The following is an 18504-nucleotide window of genomic DNA, read 5'->3' as shown; positions in this document are numbered from 1 at the left end:
CTACCGCAGTGACCAGATGTTGGCATTGTACTGCAGAATGCTACCCATAATCATCATTTCCTACGCAACATAATTCATATGGCTCTATAGTTCAACCATTTAAGTGTGCTGTACTGTACGAGAACACTTGAAAGATAACAACGATATATCGCAGTAACATTGTTATTGATGTGCAAATGAAAATCTTTGTCATATTTGCACAAAGAATAAGTGGTGCAAAGTCTCAAATGGCTGTTCAAGGTGTATTCCCCTTAAGAATGGTGCGTACTGAAGACTATTAATGTAGAGTGAGATACAGTACATACGTGCAATGTACTGCACCTCTGATACTCCTAGGTCGAGACAGAGTGATTACTCAGTCATACGGCCTAACCTCACTCGCACCAAGGCAAGAAAGAGATGGAAATGAATGAGAAATAGACAAGAAAAGGAGGAATGTCTGGCATTCACATTAAGATGTGAAAAAATAAATACATGGCATGCTACGTGTCAGCTATACATCATGCAGTTATGGGTTGTGAGTTTGTCCAGTCTGGCAAGTTGATATGACAATTTTTTTTCTTTATTTTTTTTTCTCCTCAGTCTCAACAAAAGTATATAAAAAGTAAATACAGAAAAAAGAAACAATGATACTCTACAACCTCCACCCCCTCCCCTCTTACTGACAGATGCCTCAGGAAATAGTGCAGATCCTAGCAACTCACAATTTTTCGGTCCCCACAGTCTATTTGGCACAACAATTGAAGCTTTTTGTTTTCTCCCTGAAAACATTCAACTGAATTCATTTGTGGCAATTATGGTATTCTCGAGATCCCCTCTTTTTTTCTGCACATGCTCAAAGCATCATGTAGCAACAAAGCAATAGACAAATTCAAATAATCATTCCAGTGTAATGCCACATGAGAACACAGAGTAAATATAGGTATGACAGTGCATTTCTTGGAATAAGTCACAGTGATTCTACAACCATTCACAGTAGTTCTTAACCCTTTAGCAACTAAAGATTCCATACATAATGGCCTATGGTTTCCTAGAAGGTACAGCAATACTACTCTAATTTCAACAATTTTCTAAATTATGTAAAATAACTCACTGCATGTTTATTTTGGTCTATTATAAGTTAAGTTTATTTCAAGTTTCAAGTTTCAAGTTTCTTTATTTCACCAAGCAAAGAAGATATAAAAACAAACAAACACATACAACAACATTAGAATACAATTACAAAATATCAGTTAAACAGTGTAAAAGGAATTGCTGTGGTAGGCAGCAGCCAGAAAGGAAATGTCCCTTATTTTCGGCTGACCTAAAAACATACGTTAAATATCTGTTACCAATGTGTTCGAAGCAAGTAAAACATAAGAACAAGACAAGATTAAGACGTAACAATCAACACACAAAGACAAAAACAAACACCTGATGTCTCAAAACGTAAAGGGTAAAAACTGATACTCTAACTTAAATGAATTTGGTTGTAATTATTGAAGAGAATTTTTTTATAACCAGACTTAAATATATTCAATGAGTTAGCATTGCGTATTTCAAAGGGGAGAGATTTCCACAGAATAGGACCACTGTAAAGAATAGATCGTTGATAAAAAGATGTACGAGATAGAGGTAGGTGAAAATCACTCGCGGTTCGCGTATTGTAATTATGAATTTGATTATTGTATGTGAAAAAGTCCAAAAGAGTTTTTGGTAATATAAAGTTCTTACATAAATACATAAAAATCCCCACTTGGTATTTATACATATCATTCAATTGCAATATTTTCAGGGATAAAAAGAGTGGTGGGGTATGGGCAAGATAAGAGGCATGGGCAATGATTCGTATTGCACGTTTTTGAAGTAGTAATAGTCTTTGAATATGACATTCATGAGCATTACCCCAAACAATTATTCCATAATACAAATAAGGTAAAATTATAGCACTATAAATTGATTTCAAAACAGAATTCGGGAGAAAACTAAGTTTGTACATTACACCAATATTTTTTGATAATTTATTACAAATATAATTAATATGATTTGACCAATTCAATTTATTGTCTACAAAAACTCCAAGAAATTTCAGTGAGGAAACTTGCATGATTTGAGAACCACACATATTAATAGATACAGTATCAATGTTAATTTTTTTCTTTGTAAATATCATAAAATTAGTTTTTGATATATTGATTAATAATTTGTTCATTCGCAGCCAACTTGTAACATATTGCAATTCCTTATTAAAAACCTCTTGTAAAGAATCCATATTATCATGAGACAAAAATATACTTGTGTCATCGGCAAATAAAATGCATTGTAAAATATTAGAAACATTCGGCAAATCATTTATATATAAAAGAAATAAAATAGGCCCAAGGATCGATCCCTGGGGCACTCCACATCTTATGTTTTTATATTCAGAAACATTCTTATCAATTGATACAAACTGCTTATGGTTACTCAAATAACTTTTAAAAAGATTTAAAATAACTCCACGAATACCATACTGATCTAATTTAGCTAAAAGAATATTATGATCAAGCGTGTCAAATGCTTTGCTCAGGTCTAAAAATAAGCCCAGTAAAATTTTCCCGTTGTCTATTGCACAGATCGCCTTATGAATGAAATCAATCAATGCAGAAGATGTGGAGTGCCCCGGTCTAAATCCATACTGATTTTTCTTAATAATATTGCACTTTGTCAGAAATTGAATAAGCCTAGTGGAAATACATTTTTCAAAAACTTTGGAGAAAACGGATAAAACTGATATTGGGCGATAATTTGTCATTAAATCAGGGGAACCACTTTTAAAAACTGGTACAACTCTTGCGATCTTCAGTTTATCTGGAAAAATATTTGAAGGCCTACTAAGAATTCTAAAAGAGAATGGTGTCACAGAAATAATTCTGATATACTTCTGTTGACCTTTGACCTCTTTCAAATTACGTAACTATATTCTACATGAAAACAATAAAAATAGTACAGCATAAAACTATTAAGGAAAAACAAAGAAGATGGATGGTTTCGGGCGGTTCAGTTACTAATGGGTTAAAGTAAGTTGTCACTTTTGAGAACATGGAAACACATCTGTTACAAACTACAAAATTGGGAGACTCTTTAAACTCAGCATATTTTTTTTTTCACACATATAATCAGCTATGCATGAAGTGTCACAATAGAACTGGGTGAAGAAGGAGTTGTTATGAACAATGTTACTACAATTACACCTACCCAACCATTTGATGGTTCTCTGGATTTCACCTGCAGGAAATACAGGATGACAGCAGGAAGTCTTGTATCATATGCCATTAACCATACCATAGAGTGGATGAACATACTAATCCCACTATAGGCCAGGAGCTTAATAATGCATTCAAATTTTATGCATGATGCTTCCTTCATCTACAGTTTTGTCAGGGGACAGCTAGCCACAGCTGTCTATCCAAAGAATAGGTTTTGTGTCAAATACAAATAATAGTGAAAAAGATGACCAAGGGGAATCATTCCTCTAATGAATTTGGACGACAAACATACCAACAAATATAATATTTAAAAGCACATTGGTGTCTACCACTACATGCACAACAGTGACAAAACAATGGAAATTATGTTCCCACCACTGATACATATTGACGATATTCATGCTGACTACTCAAGATGCTTTTTTTTTTACTTAATCATCAAGATGAATAAATGTACAATTGTTTGTGGATCATATATGCCACATATTCTAAAACAACCCTCAGGGTCATCTGGTGTAAACATTCTAGATTTCAGCTCTACACTTTTATGAAAAGCTGTTGGAAAATCTGAAGGTGTATGATACAATTTTCGTCCCTGGGGCTTCCAGAGGGTGTGTGTGTGTGTGTGTGTGCGTGTGTGTGTGTGTGTGTGGGGGGGGGGGGGGGGGGGGGAGTCTATTCAGTTAGCTGGGTCATATGCTAAGTACTGTCTGTGGGCACAGTCTCTCCCTGGATAGACCTCCAGGCAGGAAATTTTGCACATCAGGCTCATAAAACAACCATAAATGACATATTTATGATCCTCCCAACTCATAAATATCTACATCATTGTCTCTCTATGTGACGGCGGACACGTATGGCAAATACACGTGTCCATTTTAGGAGCATTAAAGGGGAAGTTCAACCATATATATATATATATATATATATATATATATATATATATGCATAATATCGGATGTGGGGAGATTTGTGAAACAGATTGGTGAGAGTTTAAAAATGAAATTGAGAAATCCATTCAAAAATTAATTCCATGTGCTGCCCCTTCTAGACTGCAACTTCGTAACAATTTGTGAGGATAAAGGGGATGGCTAGTAACTGATCAGTGGGAATCAGTGGGAATGCTGGGGGATGATTGTTCAAATCCTTGTGGGATTCATTTAAGAGTACATTATATATCTATTGTTGTGTGAAAATCACTTGCTTCAGAATGGTCTCAAATTCAAGTAATGTGCAGTTTAATGTTTCCAGGTTAGCATGCCTGTACAGTGACGGGGTGATCATTTACAGGCCGTTAACGATCGCCCCGTCACTGTACAGGCATGCAGTAGAAATGAATTCGTAAATTCTGTATTTTTAATGGAAAGTATGAGTTCCTTTGACTTGTTACCAACATATGTCACAACAAATATCATTCTTCACAGCTTTTGTATTTTCTCTATCCTCTAACTTGTGTGACACCATGGTTGTTGTAGAGTTTCCACCAAAAGAGGGCAGCACATAGTACATTAAAGGACAAGTTCACCTTAATTAACATAAGGATTGAGAGAATGAAGCAATATTAGTAGAACACATCATTGAAAGTTTGACGAAAATCGGACAATCCGTTCAAAAGTTATGAATTTTTGAAATTTTTGTGCAGTAACCGCTGGATGAGAAGACTACTGCAGTGTGTGAATAACTTAGATGTCACATGCGTACAACAATGTAAGGAAAATATAAAGAGAATTTCACAAAATTTCATCTTTTGAAAAAAGCACACATTCCCCCGACTCGTTACCGACAAATGTTATGGGTAATATTATCCTCCCTGCCTTTAGAAAGAGGCAAGTCAAGTGCTCTTTTATTATGCGAAAAAAGTGAAAATATGTTGAATTTTCTTTACATTTTCTTTATACTGTTGTACGCATATGACTCACAAGCTGTAGTAGTCTCCTCATCCAGCGGTTCCAACACAAAAATTTTAAAAATTCATAACTTTTGCATCGATTGTCCAATTTTCCTCAAACTTTCACTGATGTGTTCTACTAATATTGCTGCATTCTCTCAATCCTTAGGTTTGTGAAGGTGAACTTGTCCTTTAACAATTCATAATTTTTGAAAGGATTGCCCAACTGAGTATTTCATATGTCTTTTTGTTTCATTCACTGAATCCCCATGTGTGAATAAACGTTTCCTTTGACTGCATGAGGTTCAACTCTGGGTTTAAATCTATGGACATTTCAAGGACCATTCAAGGACCAATTTGTCACATTCATGGCTCTGACACTTGATGTAGAAAGAAACCGAAACATTTTATAAGTGTCAACTACAAACTAAAATGATGGTGTTTGAGACTTCTTCCCTTCATCACGTTCATTTTCATTTTTTCTACAAACAAATTCCCCAACCCCGACAGAGAATATAGGGGATAAGGGAATATATACCAAAAACATTTCCCCGACTGGAAAACATGTTCAAAAGTTGTAAGAACTTAAAGGACAAGTTCACCTTCATAAACATAAGGATTGAGAAAATGCAACAATATTAGTAGAACACATCAGTGAAAGTTTGAGGAAAATTGCACAATCGATGCAAAAGTTATGAATTTTTTTAATTTTTGTGTTGGAACCGCTGGATGAGGAGACTACTACAGCTTGTGAGTCATATGTGTACAACAGTATAAAGAAAATGTAAAAGAAAATTCAACATATTTTCACTTTTTTGGCATAATAAAAGTGCACTTGACTTGCCTCTTTCTAAAGGCAGGGGGAATAATATTACCCATAACATTTGTCGGTAACGAGTCAGGGGAATGTGTACTTTTTTTCAAAAGATGGAATTTTGTGAAATTCTCTTTATATTTTCCTTATATTGTTGTACGCATGTGACATCTAAGTTATTCATACACTGCACTGCAATAGTCTTCTCATCCAGCGGGTACTACACAAAAACTTCAAAAATTCATAACTTTTGAACGGATTGTCTGATTTTCCTCAAACTTTCAATGATGTGTTCTACTAATATTGCTACATACTCTCAATCCTTATGTTTATGAAGGTGAACTTGTCCTTTAATTTGAAATCTCAACTGCCTTTGCAGGGTTTTTCAAACACAAGTAAAAATAAATCACATTTTAAGGCCACACATACAAACCCTGCAATCATATCTTTTATTTTTGTTCCTCTTACTGGTAAAACACCAAACAGAAACACTGCACTTAAATGGTGCATGCATAAATATCACATTGCACTGGTATAGAGCTTCCACGAAAGCAATGCTCCTATTGCTGGAAATGCATTTATAAGCCAATGAAAATGTGAACTTAAGACTTTCCTCTCGACACCATAGGCAGCAGCCGCAGCAATTACGATAATGCACAGACAAAGATATAAACAATGGGCAGCCAGCCAGCCAGCCCAACATTCCCTGATGAAATTCAAGACAGTTTGTGTCTCCAAATCAGAGCTTCTTTTAGCATCCTGCCCATTCCTCCTGAAGTTGAAAAAAAAAAGAGAGAGAAAAAAAGAGAAAAACTGGAGGACAATAAGAAGAGGTTGGGCCGTGAAAACATATCGTCTTTCTTTGTGTCATGCTAATCTTATCGGCTCGGCATGCCTCTTTTACAGGCAGTCTGGACACCTTGTCCAAACATCCTTGACACAAAAAGCGGGATGTAAGGGAAAGAGCGTATACTTACACATCTGCTCCTCTTGCAGATGATATATAGACAGGGAGAGAAAAGAGAGGGAGAGATATAAAAAAAAAAATCCACAAAATCTGATACTGTATGCATGCATTGGTTTACATTGGGCTTTTCTGATTCAATGCATTAATAAGAAAAAAACTTCGGAGTAATTTAGAGCTAGAAAAGCTTGCAATAACCACAATGATCTCTCCCTTGCATAGTATCGAGACATACATTAGTTTTTAGAGCAAGTTAAAAGAGGTTATCCTCGGCTTATGTAATTGGTTGTTGCTTGTATATTAATGCAATCCTTATATTCTCACAAAGAGTAGACGTCAAGCCAAGTGTGTGTGTGTGTGTGTGTTATGTGTGTGTGCATGTTAGAATGTGTGTGCATGTGTGTGTGGCATGCCAAAGGGAAAGTTTCCACTTGTTCTCTGTCAGTGGCAACGAGCAGAACTGACAGCTCACTGCACAGACACAACCCCACGGGTAGAGCAGACGAGAGTCCAACGGGAGATATTTAAGGCTCGGTTTTGTTTGTAACACACACTCTTGTGGCGATCCCTTTCCCCTGATACCTGGCTGCGTGTGGAATGAGATGCTGATGAAATGTGGGATCAAACATAGCCGCATCCAGGGGGGCCACTTGGGAGCATGAACGAGGGAAATGGCTTCTACTGGGGTAACATTTTTTTCAATTTCCTCAACTGGAAGCCTGCCCTTTGACAAAAAAATGCAGTCGTTGCTAGCAATGCACACAAGTTCCAGAAATTGAATTGAATTACTGAAACTGCACCGATCTTAAACTCGAGATACAATGGACAGTTCTAGCACATTTATTTACACATGTCACTTGACATTGATATCATACACATACCAGGGAGGTGTTTTGTCTCACCTCCCTAAATGGTCTGCACATACTAAGCAAAAAACAAAAACAAAAAACAAAACTTACAAAATATAATACAAAGTGGATCATGACTAAAAAGTGTGTCAGCGTACAATATCTACATAAAAGACTATTCTCAATAAGATGTGAAATGTGAAGGAACCACAAAAGCGATTAAATTATATCAAGAGGTGGCAGCTTGCAAGGTAAATTACACTGAATGCTAAGTTTTTGCCATTTTATAGATCAGATATTAGCACTTCATTTACATTCATCATAGTGGTTTCTAAAAGATACAGCCTTCAATGACAGCTAGTACTCACAATGAATTCTTGATCATAAATTTCTATGACAAAGACGTACATGTATGCCAGAAGTGACTAGAAGACAGTGCACATCACAAATATTTAATAATCATAAATTTAAAGATTATCTAATTTTCACTGCTACATGTAGGAATCTGCTGGAAGTTTTGAGACTGGCATTTCTGATACTGAATGCCTTTTACAGAAGACGTTTGATAGAGACTACATGTAGGAGGGCTTTCTCGAGTGCAATGCCAATCCATGTACAAGTACAGCAGAATGGCAAAAGTCTCACCACAATCAAATGTAAATTAAGACAGGTAAGGAGCTTACAGTTTATACACAGTCATGTACCCAACACAGTACTAGTCTTTTGCGAAGGCAGCTTGCAATGGACTTGCACACAGTGATCGGAGTGAGCTACATTCACTGTGACTGTGCACGTCCACACATTATTGCGAGGTGCCTTTGCAAAAGGCTAACAACATAGTAACTTTGGTCTCATCCACATACACACAAATTTTCTCCATATATATCCGATATAAAAAAAAATTATCACAGAAGTGGACCTGGAGCTGATGATCACAAGTTCGAGGCAGATTTAGTAATCCACTAAAATCTATGATGAATGGGATCACAAAAGGTGACAGAGAGGACAAAAATTGTAATGACCGTGATTGATGCTAATCTAAAAGATGTCTATACGATAGTATGATATTGTTACACTTTAGGCATTTTCACATCGGCCCGATGTTTTGAAATAGCGCACTATTTTCTGACTTGGGGAATTAACCCGATCACGAAATAGCGCACTATTTGATAATGTGAACACAAATTAGCGCGCTAATTGTATCGCTCTGATTGAGAAAATTTCTCGAGTTCAACTTGGGAAATTTCTGAAATAGCGGGATAGTAGCGCGCTATTTGATAATGTGAAATTGACTTGAGAAATTAGCACGATGCATCCCATCATGCCTAGCGTGTGTGACCCGATCGATCGAGGCAAACTGCACACAAATCATGAGGAATTTTTGAGAGGGCACACACATTACTGATTCTGTTTGCACATACTCAGCTGTCGAATTAGCTCGAAAAAAATTCAGGCTAATTCTCTTTGGGCTGATGTAAATAAGAAATGAAATAGCGCTCTAATTTGCAATCGCGAAAAATATCTCGCGCTTGGATTTTTATCGGGCTGATGTGAAAACGCCTTTTGATACACTTTACTGCTCATAAAATCCAAACTATGAGTATGGTACCCAAACCACAACTTATGGACATTCCATTAAAGCTGGGGATATAGGATAATGATATCATTTTTGAAATTTGGCCTTCAGCACAATATTTTCATCTACCAATTCCAGTGCCACGTCATAGAAGTATGATTATTTTCTCTTCTTTTAAATTTGTGGAAGGAGCATGCTCTGAATAAGTAGTAAAATGAATATTAGTATCATTCCTAAATAGAGTACTAGGATATGTAAAGACAAGAGTGTATCCAGGCCGGGAAAAGCATCAAGAAAACAAGAGAAAGGAGGGAATCAAGCTGGGGAAAAACGGTACAAAAAGATGGAGATAGAGAACAAATAACCATGGAAACAGCATCAAGTGCCAGCCATCCTTGGGAATTATTGATAGGACTTGGAGGCAAACAGTGAACCAGGCTGGGAAACAGGATCAAAAGATAGAAACAGATATGAAGCAACATCACAAGACAAAAATAGAGACAAGGGTGATCTGGGCCCTGCATCGGCATCAATAGATGGTAATGAAAGTGAGTACCACTGGAATCATATTCATTATAAAATTGTTGTTGTTTTAAAGGAAGAAGAGAAAGAGAGAAAAAATGGGGCCCTATGTACATAAAATAATTTGCCCCATAATTATTATAAAGCACAGTCCAAATACAGACACTATGGCACCAGCTCAGAATCAATACTAAGAAATAAAGAAGCATTCTATGCTACAGCTACACACTGAGCATAAACATGGATGCCTTTTCAATGTAAAACCAGTAGCAATAATGAGGAAACACACTCAGACGATTTCAATTCCGATTTTCATTCAATTCATTCACATAAAAGTCGATTCAATTCCAATTGACAAGCATGTAAACAATTGGTAGGCACTATAACAGATACCATGTTGAACATCGATAAACGTCGGATAAGTCGAAGAAAATTCGACGTACGTACGCGTACCTCGAATTTCGCGTACCTCGAATTTCGCGTACCTCGAACCATTTTCTTCAGTCCCAACGAATTTGAGGTATCCGAAGTTGACTGTATGTAACGAAATGACAACATTTTGTAACTAAATGAACATTTCGTCCACGAAATGATAGTTTCGTTAACGAAGCGTTCGTTTTGTCGACGAAATGACCAATTACGTAACGAAATATGCTGTGTGACACTTGGTGCTCCATGGTTTTTGTCCATGGTGGAAACCATGGTTTCATCTGTACCACCTTCGTGAATTCGGGCCAATATGTCAGAGTCAGTGGAATGTTGCTAACTCATACCCTCATCACTGTGAATCTCACATTTGTTGGATTGAAAGATGATGAGGGGAAAGTGAATAAGCCAATTCACAGTTACAATCTGAGCATGTGCAGATAAAGGTCATTGCAGACCTTCTCTTGAAATGGATTTGCAACTGAGGTATTCATAACCTAGATAGGGCTTCTTGACAGCTGTGTTGTAAATGAACCAGGTGCAGACTGGTATTTACAGGTGAATGTGCATTCTTTTCAGCAACATTAACAAAAGCCATTCATGCAGCACTGACATGATGCAGGCCTCGAATTCACCGACGGCCGTGACGGTGCCCCTCTCGTTTGCCGCAATGCCTATTTTTCCTTGATCAAAGTTACGGCCAAAAAAAATGTGCCCTTTTTCTTGTGGCCGTGGTGCCCTTTTAGAATGAAAGTTATTATTTATGACGTATAATATGCCCTTTCTCAAAGTCTACAGTTTAATAAGCTTGAACAACTTTCCTGATCTCAAATATTATACCTTCAGTTCACTCGCAAAGTATCTTTCCGAGATACGAGACGACGTGTTCGTACATGTACGCCCGACCAGCTTTTACCATCCCGACTGCCTCCGCAGCGCAGCGGCCATAGAGTTACTAGCTAGGCAGCGGCGGGCCGGAGCAAGTGGTCGCAAGCCATGCTACAAAATGCCAGGCCTGTCGGACGGCTGCGAGCATTGCCATCTCTCTCGCTCTGCATTCATGCCCGCATGCTCAAAGCAAAATGGCGCCGGAAGTGCTCCAAAGTGAGCGCGGCATATGCGTTGAGAACATACTGTATTACAGGACCTACATCGTATTGCGTATGGCCTACTGCCTAACGTCGTCTGCTGCGGAGAGATCTTATGCGTGCGTGCGCTGCTGGAGTGAAGCAGCATGGTCGATAGCATACAGCTCTATGGGGCATTCACATCACGTATAAACACCCAACATGCCCTTTCCAATGTGGCCTTGGTGCCCCTCTGACTGACCTAAGTGCCCTTTAATGGCTGGCCTCTTGGAAAAAGTGCCCTTTTCTAAATGGCCTTGCCCCTCCAAAATCCTATTTCAAGGCCTGGACATGTAAATTAACACTTCCTACATTGCTGTTTTCAACTGCTCTTCTTGAAGAATATTCCATGTTTTGCCAAGTCTGTGGTTGGAGAGGTCATTGCAGACGAGTGCTAACTGTGAACTGGCTTATTTAGTCGAGGGGGGCATCTTTATGAAGAAATTTGCTGATGAATTGGCATTCTAGCTTGGGCAAGACAGGCAGTAGTACAGTCACATCAAATAAAAACTAAAAGAACTTGGCTAGATGGCATTCAGTTAAAGACGAAGCACAGGGAAAAGCAGCAGTGCCTCTTTGACTGACCTGACTGGTAGGCTAGAAGATGTGGTGCAAGCAACCTAGAGGAATAGCTGGGTTTGATGAGGATACCCATTTGGATGCCACACCTAATTTGGCACATTCACTGAAGCAGTACAGCCAACCTTGCTTAAGTTGACCTCACATAAGTTAAGTAATTGCCTAAGTCGAAGGTCTTTTCAAGTCCTCTTCTCTTTATAATATTCTATTGACTTTAATCCCTCATAAGTCAAAAATTTTCTACGTCGAAGCTATTTCTTCAGTATAAAATAGATTTGACTTGGGCAAGGTTGACTGTAGTTAGATATTTGGCTCACAGAAGGCATCATGACAGGTGATACGCCCCTCCAGGAGAGGTGCAACAATTAGCCCAGGTTCCCTAAAGTGAACTGCCATGAGCAGGCTTTATCCCATATCCTGCATACAATGATGCAAACCAACAGAAACAATCCATGAGTTCCCGCCCACTGCGAGTGACATCCAGGTGCTATCAAAATATCTCAAGAAAGAAATGGAACGTGGAAAATGAGACCTGATCGGTGAACCATCAAACACCTCCAACAGTTGGAAACACCTATCTGAGATAGCCTTGACCTCAGTATTAGTATATGACAGCAAGAGGTCATGGCAGGTCTCTAAGACGAAGGCGGAAGACCTTGATAAGTGCATGCAGACAGGGGTTGGTGGGTACCGACATTGTTGGAAGGCTTGTCTAAGTGGGAACAGGAACTCTGCAAAGTTTTGTCACACAAGGAGCCTCGAGACCACTGGAAAGAATGGACGCATTGTACCTTTCCTGACAGATGGAATAGTGGAAATTTTATCCCTAGCTTGGTTCTTACACCAACAGTAATTCAACACAAAATCTTCTTTCTTTTCTCTTCCATCTCAAATATAAGGTTTGGATTTTCAGAGAAAGTTTGTTTACAGATTAATATAAGACTTGTGATGTGATGACGTCATCTTCTCATCTCATCTGCATACACATCATTATGACTTATACTTGAAGTTTTCATAGGCACATGTAATATCTGGAAAAAAAAAACCCTACCATTTTCATTTTATGTTCAATATTGATAAAACTTCTATCACTCAAAAAGTTCTATTGGAGTCTATTTACCATATTTGACATGAATATTGAGTGGCTGATCACTGCTCCTGCCTATAACAATTATTGAAGTGTGGTGCTGATTACTGTGGGAAGAAAAAAAAATCCTGTAACTCATATTCACGGGATTTGTAATAAATCTTAAAAAATGTGTGAAGAAAAACAAGTATAAAAGCAAGAACTACTTACGAAAAAATTGTGAAATAGTATGATCGAAAATTTCACTCAACTTGGGTACCAAGCTGAATCATATCAGATGGATGACTTAATGAATGACCAGTATGCTCGTGGTTTGTGTTCTCTTGCCTTAAAATACAAGGCTTGAGACTGCCAAGTTTTTGGAGTGAATGGCAGTCTGACCTATTGCACTGAAGCTTGAAGAAAGGTTGAGGTAATACTACTCACTGCTCCCTGGAAGGTAAGTTTCATATCCTCCCTTTTGCTTTCATCAGTGTGTGAGTTACTATATCATGACACAGTAACACATTCATCAGCAACAGATACTCTATCATGACAAGCGACATATCAACAGCCTGGATACTATGTCAACTACTTTTGTGTATGTGTGTGTTGTGTGTGTGTGTGTGCATGTGTGTGTATGTGTGTGTGTGTGGGTGTGTGTGTGTGTATTTTGGTCCATGTTGTATGATGGACCACAGCGGGTCTTTCACACTAACAAACTAAAGCCATATTTCAACCTTGGATTGGATGTCACTGACATGACCAGTATACTATCAATCACATGGCATGCCTTAGACATTGAGACATGTAGGCAGTCCAGCATACAGGGTCCAAGATGGCAGCAATTCCAAACATAAGTAAGAAGCGTTAGTGCCATTTTCTACAGTCAACATTTCTGGCCCTTGGGGACACGAGGGAGCTTGATAAAGAAATATTCCAGTCAGTTCAACAGGTCAGATAGGTCCATCACCACAGAATGTGCAATTAGTTTACTGTAAAAGTGGTTTCTTTCGCGTACAGAAACTTTCGCGGTTTCCATCGGTGCCGACTTTTTCGCGTGTGTTTAAATTCGCGGTCGGTAATGATAGCGTTGTAACAAGCAACGAGTTCAAAACATTTTCGAATGATGTTAAATTCGTGGTTCAACCTCAAAGCGCGAAAAGCACGAAAGTAAAACCACCGCGAAAGAAACCGCTTTTACAGTACACCTTTGAGATTTGTGACAGAGTGCGATTCAAAATTATTATTGAGTACGTGTGAATACACAGTGAGAGGACCAACTTTAGCTAAAAACATACAAACAAACACCAAAAAGGTAGTAGTAATGGTAGTAATGATGAATATGCACACACATCACACTCTGAATTGTGTAATCATTTGTTATAGAGCAAATCAAAGATAATTGTACTTGACTCTTTAAGATTATTTTGGGAATAACAAATGTATCATGATTGGAAAGAACAGTGGAAAAATATCACAACAAAATCATAAGAGATTGTAATATCCACATAGCTTCGTGCAAAACGACCAGAGAATTCATGGTTGGATAGTATTTGACAAAATGTTTGATAAGTTCATACAAGACAAAATGAGGAAGAGTGTGACAAATGGAAAGAGGACAGATAAAACAAATGTGGCTAAGCATGCACATCAAAGAAAATATAAGATGGAAAATTTCTCTCATATTTTGTGATGCATCAAGCTTTATGCACACTTCTTTAATAGAGCAATATTTGTCAATTGGGTTCCCTTTAAGAGCACTGTTTACAATATTTGCAGCATACAATAACCAGTTTCCCCTGGGAGAAACTGGGAAACAGCCAGTCACCTGAAAGACTTAAGTTGTTGCTATGACAACTTTGGTTAGTCCAAATACCATGAAAATTAGACGGTTATTTTGCTATATCGGTAATCGCTATAATAATCGTCTACTGTATACTAAAGATGAATTTCACCATCAAAGCTGGGATTGCAGGGGGGAGGTTTATAGGGAAAGGGAATGGTTCATCAAAAGGCATTTGGCATGGAAATATCCATGAAGTAAATTGGACTTGGCTCTACAATAGCTGTGTTCAAACATTGATCCTTAACCTTGAGGATAAGCTATCTTCGAGACCATGTTGATGCACTCAAAAGTGACCACAAGAAATCTCAGGGTTAGCGCTCTGTCCACAGGCCGCAGGGGGCCCCACCAGTAGATGAGCATCGTGCGGACATGATAATCACCGAACTTGTAGATAAGCATGACCTCTCTGTGAACTATCCATTTCATTTCCAGGACAAACTCTCGAATGTAGATACCAGGGGCGGATCCAGGAATTCCGTAAAGGGGGTGCAAACAATATTCTAGTGCCACTTCCAGGTTTCATCTCATTTTTTCCTTTTTATTTTTGTTTTAACAACAAATAAAGAGGGGGGGCGCACCCACCCTCTGGATCCGCCACTGAATACAGTGCCTCTTGTACTGGGGTCATCGCGAACTTCCAGTTACAGGAGGTCTTATTGAGTAGGACTTGCTCATAGTTATGGGGGCAGGAGCGTATCCTCAAGGATAAGCTACCTTTAAGGATAAGCTTCATCATGTGAATGCGCATCATGGATAAAGGGCCAGAGCTTTAACCTCAAAGATAGCTTATCCTCGAGGTTAAGGATCACAGTCTGAATGTAACTAATGTTAAAAGACTGCATACCATGGATTGTTCCATAACTGTGGCAGCATTCACATCAGCCCAGGAAGAAGACCTCCTCCAGAACTTTGGACTCCTCCTCGTCTCCGGGATCAGCATCTTCATTGAGCAGTCTCCCGATCTCCCGGATGACGTCATGGGATCGCTGGACAAGATGGGACTTGGTCACATCGGCATGGGCAGCTGCTGTTGGGAATCCTGATCAAGGGGAGAAAAAATACATGAATGCTGTAACACCAGAAATGTTTGTGTGCACTTTATTTTCGCAAATTTTGCGAGAGCGAAGATGCATGAAATTAAAATACATGCCAAAATTCTTGTCTACACCATATGCATTGAACACCAGAGGCAATTTACAAATATGTCATGCAGTGAAAAAGGATGTCAGCTTCAATTTGCGAAAATTTCATACTGCAAAAAATATCTTGTTTTACAGTACTCATTCATATGCATACACAATACCCACAAGGTACCGGTTAACACCTTCAAGTTCTGACGAACAATGATCATCCAATCACTATACAGAATGTACACTCTTGCTTTGAGGAAGTAATGCAATGCTGACCAAGCTATGATTTACAAACAAGTATGTTTCAACAAACATACAGTACACATTCACTAATATAAACATCCATTGTAATCACTACTTATCAAATGGCTGGCTTGAGGTGAAAGTAAAGCTAAATTCACATTGTCTGGCTGTTTCAACAGACAGTCCAGTCCAACTTTCAAAACTGAACTGACTCTCACAAATGAATTCACTCTCTATCTCTGTCTCTTTCCTGGAAATGCAATCTTGTGTTGAAATAATCACAATCAAAACAATTATAAGAATAGGGGTACCACCCATCCAAGGGCAGATGGGCCTAAATTATTTCCATTACAACAAACATAGGGCCAAAATTTTACAAATTTTTTGAAAAAAAAAAATCCCAAATGAGAGAAAGAATTGTGTCCTTGAGTCCTTGGTACTCTCAGCTCAAAAATTGTGGTTCACACCTGATTGTCTTGTGACTACAGAAACTTTTTAGGTTATTACACATGCCTTAAAATCTCCATGTAGAAAAGACCATGGTGCTGTAAAAGTGGATATTCTCGTGTGAGTAATTTTTTGCACTGGGCTGGGTAAGAAGAGTTTAACTTGTTTTTAATTCCACAGAATCAAGACACCATATGGCATGTAAAAATATTCGCATGCATTTATTTTCGTGCTAGTTTCTGGTTGAGCAAAATGCGCGAAAATTTCAACACTGCGAAAATGTCCACTCTTACGGTACATTCTCGGGAGTCAAATGGCCGGACTTACCATGAGGCCCTGTGGAAGACACTGATGATTTGGCTCTCTGCTCCTGGTCTGTGACGTTGCTATGATTAGCAACACCTGTATGACGCCCTCTGGTGTTAGACGGCAGCAAGCTTCTCCTATCTACCTGGCTGTATATGGGTTTCCTTCTTGGACCTGAACCGACGTCATAAGCCTCCCTGACACCTCGTGGACCATATCTCTGGTGGGACTGTGGACCAGGACCTGGTCTTGGTTGCTTCGCGAGGTACGGTCCATGCTGTTGGCTCATCCTCACATCAGCACTGGGTTTGGTTTTATGGAGTTGAGGAGGATGAGACTGGTCAAAGTCTTCGTCTAATAAGGCCGAGATACTTCCCATTTGCTTTTGAGGCAGGCTAAGTCAATGTCAAAGAAGAAAAATTTGGACAGTAAACTGCACTGGGCATGTCCATTGAGGTCAGGCAATAACTGGTGAAATATTCAAGGTCTGTGCAATACAAATTTCATTTTCTCCCTACGATGAAAGGACAAAGAGTAATTTCTGCACAATCGTAAGATAAATCCTGAATGAAGCTAACTCTCAGCACAGATATATCACCTGTAGCAAATCCCAGCAGAACACGACATAAACATTCTAGTCAGATCTTGTACACAATAAAGTTAGTTGCTTTTATGAATAGCCACTAAATCTCGAATATTCCAAACATGCAAATTATACTTTCAGGATAACATTGTGGTCTCTTTTATTTGTTTTTCACCAACAAGTATGTCATTATACACCTGATATGGCCAAAAAGTAAACCAACAACTAGAGTGCTAAACAGATACTCAATCGAAATCTACATATCGTCGGTACATCTGACCTGCTTGTGGGAAGATATCATAATTAGTAGCTACATGTAATTGTTTTGAGGCACTGCTTATAGATATTGAACTCAACGGAAATGAATACTCTTCAGAAGAACAATGAGAGTACAAGTACAATGAATGTTGTGGTGTCCATCACATATAAAGACGAGATATGAAACTCGTCACGCTGACGAGTTAGGTGATACGCTTGGGGTCATCAGGTGTCGGTCATCTGTGATCGACAAAGAAAAGAATGTGATATAGGCACCTTGAAGTTATATTGAGCGTGCATGCAAAACCGTTTCTCTAACCACTCGGCCACGGGACATCCCCAGAAATGGTAAGGCAAAAAAGAAATGTATAGATATTACAGGGGGAAAAAGTCAATGCCCACTCAACAATCGTGGCCGCGTGAATATGTATTGCATTGCTAGACGGAAATGCGGCCTTGTAACGACTGATGCCGCTATGCCATTTCTGGGAACATGGGAAAAATATGCGCCGTAGACATAAAGCCTATAATCGGCTGGTTTTGATACCTTGCCTTTAATCACAATTTTCAGTGTGATGACGTCATCAAAGTAGAAAACAATGACATGGTCTTGAAAGACAATTGTTCAAAGTACAACACCTCCGTCGCCGT

Source organism: Diadema antillarum, unplaced genomic scaffold (genome assembly GCF_040938485.1).
Source record: "Diadema antillarum isolate AM-2024a unplaced genomic scaffold, OU_Dant_1.0 seq00000403_RagTag, whole genome shotgun sequence".
In the NCBI taxonomy this organism is placed as follows: Eukaryota; Metazoa; Echinodermata; class Echinoidea; order Diadematoida; family Diadematidae; genus Diadema; species Diadema antillarum.
Note: the sequence above shows the minus strand (reverse complement) of the source record.